The sequence below is a fragment of the Clarias gariepinus genome, chromosome 13 (assembly GCF_024256425.1).
Source record: "Clarias gariepinus isolate MV-2021 ecotype Netherlands chromosome 13, CGAR_prim_01v2, whole genome shotgun sequence".
Taxonomy (NCBI): domain Eukaryota; kingdom Metazoa; phylum Chordata; class Actinopteri; order Siluriformes; family Clariidae; genus Clarias; species Clarias gariepinus.
Genome location: NC_071112.1, coordinates 29,212,965 through 29,220,000, shown reverse-complemented (window position 1 = coordinate 29,220,000; position 7,036 = coordinate 29,212,965).

The following is a 7,036-nucleotide window of genomic DNA, read 5'->3' as shown; positions in this document are numbered from 1 at the left end:
AGAGAGAGAGAGAGGGGTGGGGGGGATTCTTAGTCACTTTTCTGCATTGTGTATTTTTATGCATCAGTATAACGTTTCCACTTTCTATGCCATTTCAATACAACTGAAAATAAATAAGGATGAAATTATTATGCATTTAGAATTTTAGAATGTCCTTCACATACGTACAAATACACACCCACACACACACAAAACATTTAAGTTTGCTTGTACGTCAACTGCCTTCATCATTCCTTTATTAAAAGTCATTTAACAGTGATGAGATACCTGTGATATAATCCAGCATTCATAAATAATGTCTTTTCAGGCACTGATACATGACGACTGAAATGAGTGAAAGTATTTGGCAACTCAAGAGATCATGTACAAAAAAAAAAAAGGAAGTGAACTTAAAAGCATTAAATAACTGAATTGACACGGTTGCAGTCAGACGTTTGCCGTTTAAGAGCTCGGCTGCGTTGGCCTTTCAGGTGTACTTGACTTGTAATGCAACAGTACCCTCTGTTGGCTAGCTGCATGTCAGATGTGAACCAGAAGACTGGCTTGAATCAGGCTCACACACACCCACACACACACACACACACACACATATGCACACTGATTCTCCTCATCCCACTTATAGTACCTAATAAATCAATAGTTTATGGAGTTCATAGGATTATTTCTAATTATTTCTAATAAGCATGTTACAAACAGTAGATCAGGATCATCTATTGATTTTTACAGTACTAGATTACACATATAGATACATCAATACTATAAAACCTGACCTGACCTCTATTAGAGTTGTGTCTAATCCTAACACATATGATCAACGCACACCTAAGATGTTTTAAATACAATTATGATCATTTAATGCTATATAGTAAATGTTTACTTCCTGACCATGATAAATTATTACTGTTTTTTTTTTTATTAGGGTTTAATGTTATTATGTTTAGATGAATCAGGAAAGATAATCAAATGGCAAAAAGTGAAATAAGCTGGGACTTTTGATTGTGCAGAATCACAGAACACAGTTATGAGAGTAAAAAACTCCCTTTATTTCTCTATATAATCTTCTGCTAAACTGAAGCACTTATCCAATTTCACTAGTGCCTGGACACTATCAAGGTTCGTACAAAAGCCGGAGCCATGATCAGACACCCTGATTCACGTCTGAAACGCTGGCCTCCCAAGAGCTCCTGTAATGACCCAAACGTGGAAATGGCTTGAAGTGAAGTCAGGACTGTAATAACTACAGTAACGTGCAAGTGGTGTTGGTGAATGATTGTGTGTACAGTTTCCACAGACAGTTGCGTCTCATTCGCAAGTTGCAGAAAATTATCCATTGATTCTTAAGGATCAGGTGTTCTACTCGTTAACCCTTCTGAGGAACGACTGCAGTGGGCTCTGAGCCACCTCGGCCAGGATCTTCATTCACGAACGTTACGGCCTTCTTAAAAAATGTTTCCATTTTTCAAACTGCAGATAAGAGTCTCATCACCGCACTGTGCTCACTGTGTGAAAATGTCAATCAGTTTTACGGCTTTCATTCACGAGAACGAAGTTCTGTGTTTGTTAAGTTTGTTAAACTGTAATCATGATCATGTGGCTGTAAATAAATAAGGTGAAATATTTCTTTTTATTCATAAATGAATTATTTTGGGGGGGAAAATCATATGAAGGAAAGTCAGAGGTTAATTTTTTTTTAACATAACTGACCCGTGAAAATAAAATACGATGATACTGTACATGAATCAGGTGGATAAAAACAAGTCATGTGAAAAACATCTAAACACATATAAAATATGGCAGGTGAGATGAATATCGTGTAAATTAATGAACTATGTGGAAAGAACTGACATGTGAAAAAAAAAAGTAAAATTAAAGAAATCAAGTGGAAACAAATCCAAGGTGAAAAATAAATTGAATGTAAAATAAATCAAGTGAAGTGAAAAAAAAAAAAATGTGAAAAATGGATTGTGCAAAATTATCAAGTAAAAAATTAACATGTTAAAAGAATTATGTGAAAAAAAAATACTCATGTGTAAAGAAATCAGAAATAAAAAGGAAGCATGTAGAAAGAAATTACCTATGAAAAAAAATACATGTGAAAAGGGAATCATATAATAAAATACTCAAAATGGTTCTGTCTGTCCCCCAGTGTTCTACTTTGAATCTTTTTTTAAAAGGAACCTCGGGTTCCCAAGTTCTACATAAAACTTGGACCTGTTAATTACTGTACAGTACCAACCCTAACTGGTGCATTATGTAATTTCACAAGTGCACCGAGTATTCTTCAAAAGACAGCTGTGTTCTTAAAACAATACCATATAGTGTGAACAATGTGCATTTTAGCCATAAAACATATTAAATAAGACTTTTATTCTGTTACAGACAAATAATCAGCAGCAGGGTGGTGTGATGGGGGCGGGGGGGGGGGGGGGGGGTCACTATACTGAGGTTGATTATTTTCCTATAACAACATGTTTCAAAGTGGGTTATGCCTCTTAGAATACAGCAATTTATTAACATAAAAAAATTTCATACTTTCTATCCATTTGTAGTTATGTTTAAAGTCGTGGAATGTCTTTAAAACCAGTTAGATCCTGTTATCAGTTCCACTATAGCAGTTATAAACCATTATTTTTGCATTAGGCTTTCTTTCTATCCTTTCGTTTCCGTTTCACAAAAAACAGGTTATAGAGCTGAAGGCTTTCCATCTGGGGAAAACTCACACCTTTACCACTAAAAAGTAGTTAATATTTATTTATGTGGCTCAAACGTGAACATTAATATAACCTGCGATTTGAATCTGCACAACCGCGAGAGATCCTTATGAATGTATCCTCAGAATGGAGGGTTCAACAGGACCATGGAATAAAAATATTACAATACAGGAGAAAGATGTGTGTGACAAGGAACCATGATGGACCTAGTTCACTCCGGGTCTGGCGGCCATTTTAAAACTCTCTCGGTGATCAGAGACAGGGTTGGGGAGTTTAAGCATTCACTCATTACATGTGATTGTTTGAAAAGAAAAATAGCAGCAAAGTGTGACTAAATCAGTTTGCTTGGCAGTCGGAATAGAGTTTCGATTCCGCCGATCCCGAGAGAGAGAGAGAGAGAGAGAGAGAGAGAGAGAATACAGCACGCAAAATCTTGGCAACAGATGGAGAATTTGAGCACTGCCAAAGACAAGCATTTACAACGATTAGCTACCTTTTCAGTCCTGGCCTTTTTTCTCATATCCGTCCCATAGGTGCTTCTCTAATCGGCTGTTTTTGTTTAGAGGAACAGAGCTGCTTGGAAACTGCGCCAGGCCTGACATCATGTGAAACCAGAGGATTGTTAGGCAAGAGAGAGAGAGAGAGAGAGAGAGATGTAGAAAGTAGGAAGGCCATCCTATCAGAGAGAATAATCAGATAAGCTGGGATACACTCGCTCGCAGAACTTCATAAGCTTTTAATACTTCTACCTCCATCTACAGTCAGAACCTTCAACGTGTAAGTACAATCTGCGGAGTTCGCTTTCTGCACTCGACGAGACCTACACGCTCAGAGCTTGGAGCTGACAACTCGCACGGATTAAAGGACGGAGAAGAGATGTGCAGATCTCCAGCAGAAACGCCAACCTCCTCCGTGATAGTGTTTCATCCCAGTTTGGGTTTTCTTCAATCTCTAACGGCTGTATAAGGCTCTGAGGAAACGACAGTACAAGTGTGTGTGTGTGTGTGTGTGTGTGTAGGGGGGGTGTTAGTGTGAATCAAATTACACACTCAGAAAATATTTTATATTCAAAATACATTGCTTTATTTTCTGTGCTGGAAATGAAAATAAATTAGAATGTCAGATATAAAGGTTACATCATAAACAGCAAGCTAGTAAAGTTTTGGACAAAAACAGTATGTACCGAATACTCGATAATGTTAATCTCAGTGCTCACAATTTGCAAAATAATATATTGAAACTGTCTTAAACTTTTTTCTTTTCAGTTTTCTTTCTCCAGCTCACTGACTTGAAGTGACTTTAATAAAAGAAGAAAAAAATCTACTAACAAAGTCTCTTATTGTCCTGTGAAACAGATGGTGTTGGTGGTGCATGGATTTAAAATAATAATAATAATAATAATAATAATAATAACAAAACATCTTTTTAAACAAGCACAAATAATTATTCATAAAGTATAATTGTTTAAAATATTTTTAAATAATAAAGGAATTACTTGATTGATTATAAAATGACTATATTATTTCTAATTATTAAAAATACATTTTATAATTACATTTTAATTATTTTAATTCATTATTTAAGGATAATAAATTATGAAAGTTTATGTTTAAGAAACATACTGAAAATAACTACTATATTTAGCAAAAGGCTTACAATATATATTTATAACTTAGAAAATACATTTATTATTTTTATGATTTTATTAATTGGATTAAAATCCTTTAGCACTGCAAGGTCATCCTCATCAAAAAGGGCAAATGTACAGGCTGATCTTACGTTTGCCAATGAACAGAGAAGGATTGGGAGAAGGTGGCATCAACTCAAGTCAACAGTTTTTGGAGGAAGAAAAATGCTGACTATGACCCTAAGAACACCATCGCTACAGTCAAGGTGGAAACATCATGCTTTGGAGTTGATTCTCTGCTAAAGGTACAGGCAGGCTTTGCCACAATGGAAGGAGCCATGTATTGTAAAATCTTGGATGAGATCCTTCTGAAGATGGGTCATAGTCGGAGTGGCTCAAGAAGAAGCAGATTAAGGTCATGGAGCGGCCGAGCCAGTCTCAGACTGTAGACATTAATTCTATAGAAAATTGATGGAGGGAGCTGAACCCCTTAAGTTGCCAAGTGACAGGCAGGAAACCATAAGGGTTTAAAGGAGATCTATAATGAAGAGTGGACCGAAATCTCCCCTGAGATGTGCGCAAACCTGCTTGGAGATTCTTTTTTAATGCAAATCAGTTTATAACATTTGTGTCATGTGTTTTTTTTTTTTTTTTTTAGGATTTTTTGGTTGATATTCTGTCTCTATCCCTTACAATAAAACTATGATTAAAATTTATGATTAAAACTATAATAGACCATTAATTTTTTGGAAGTAGGTAAACTTTAAAATCTACAGGAGATCAAATAAGTATTTTTCACACTGTGTGTGTGTGTGTGTGTGTGTGTGTGTGTGTGTGTGTGTGTGTGTGTGTGTGTATACATTTTCTCAATTTTTCCCCTGAAAGATATGAAAAGTTATGGACTATGGACATAAATCTTTTTAATAAAAATTAAAATGAGGAGAAACAAAAAGAGAAGAAGGAGGAAAGAGAAGATTTTTTGACATTTCTGACAATTTGGTTGGTACCTTGATAAAAATTATTAATTAGTTAACATAGTAAATATATTATAATTCTTCTGTTTTGTTGTAGCAAATAAAAATATTTGCTGGAGTGAAAGTAAAACAGCCCTCAAACCATAGAGTAACGTGACTGGCTTTGCCCCTATTATGGCGCCGCCCCAGTGGTTATTTCAGTGCTGTGATTTGTAACGTCTGTGGGTGCCAATATTTCTGTATGTGACTGTCTTGTTGAAAGTAAGCAGGTATACACATGAGATGCTCTCTTCCATGCCAGAACTACTGCACTGTGTTAGAGGAAAACTCTCACTTGAAGCACATTAATTATGTGTATATTGATATGTTTCTGTTGTGTGTATTGATTCTGGTGTTTGGTGTTAAAGTTAGTATTCCTGAGAGAGGTTTGTGGTTGTATGTTGCTCTAACAACACAAAACACCCCCAACAACAACAACACAAAAGACTTGAAGCAACAACGAGTGGCTCGAAGAAAATCGTGAGGTTTAGGTGAGTTCATTTAACCAAATGTTATTTATTTTTAATTGAAAAAAGGACAGTGTTCTGGTTATGGATTTAAGGCAGTTTGGTCTAAAATCCTTATAAGTTTGTATAGAGATAGTATAACCTTTTATTTTTATTTATTCACTTTTTTTTCCTTTTTACCATCATCTTGTGTACGGGGTCGCCGCGGGGCCTGGATCCTATCCCAGTACACTCTGGACACGGTGCCAATCCATCCCAGGACACATACTCATACACACACTCACATTTAAAGACTACGGGCAATTTGTGAACACCAATTAACATAATGTCTTTGGACTGTGGGAGGAAACTGGAGAACCCAGAGAAAACTCGGGAAGAAAATGCAAACAGACCCAAGGTGGGAATTGAACCTAAACCCTGAAGGTGCATGGTGACCGTGCTAACCGCTAAGCCACCATGCCGCCTAATTTATTTTATGTATTATTTATATTTATTAAGGTTTTTCAAACTTTGTCTATAAAGACACCAGAGACCCAGATCAGAGCAGGTCAACTCATATAATCTAATTAATTTCTGATACCTTATACTGTAAGTGGCTGGTGAATCAAAAAAACACTCAAAATTTTGAATTGTGTTTTTGAATGCTAATGAAACACAAACAACGATTTATAAATTTTTTATTTGCTTATTTATTTATATATTGTTTTTTTTTTGGTAGTCCGTCAAATAAAAAAATTATTGCATTTACCCTTTATTGCTCGAATGGATGTGGCTAGGTTCTTCTGGCCCTGAATTAAGCCCTGCACTACCAGATAAAACATTCCCGCTTATTTACACTAATGTTACCTTAAAAGACCATTCGCGGGGTGTACATATTTTAGAGGGGAATCTTTTTTCGCTTTGAGAGAGGCAAAAGTTTATTAATGCTTTCGTTGCAAGTTTATTGCAATTCATCTCCCAGGCAGCAGAGGGCTCTAAAAATACAGACTGCTCCTTTAAGGAGTTCAGCACTCAGTCTGTGTGGGGATTAGTGCTTTTGGGGATACATAATACATAAAGAAACACATGTTCGCACACATGCAGATGCGCACACACGCACACACACACAAGGCTTTTATCCAGGTTCGCTCGCCGATGTTGAATAATGGTGTCCTCTTTGGGAAGCGAAGGTTCCGGCCTTATTGCTTCCCATCCGGCTCCATCAGCACTTTAGAAGAT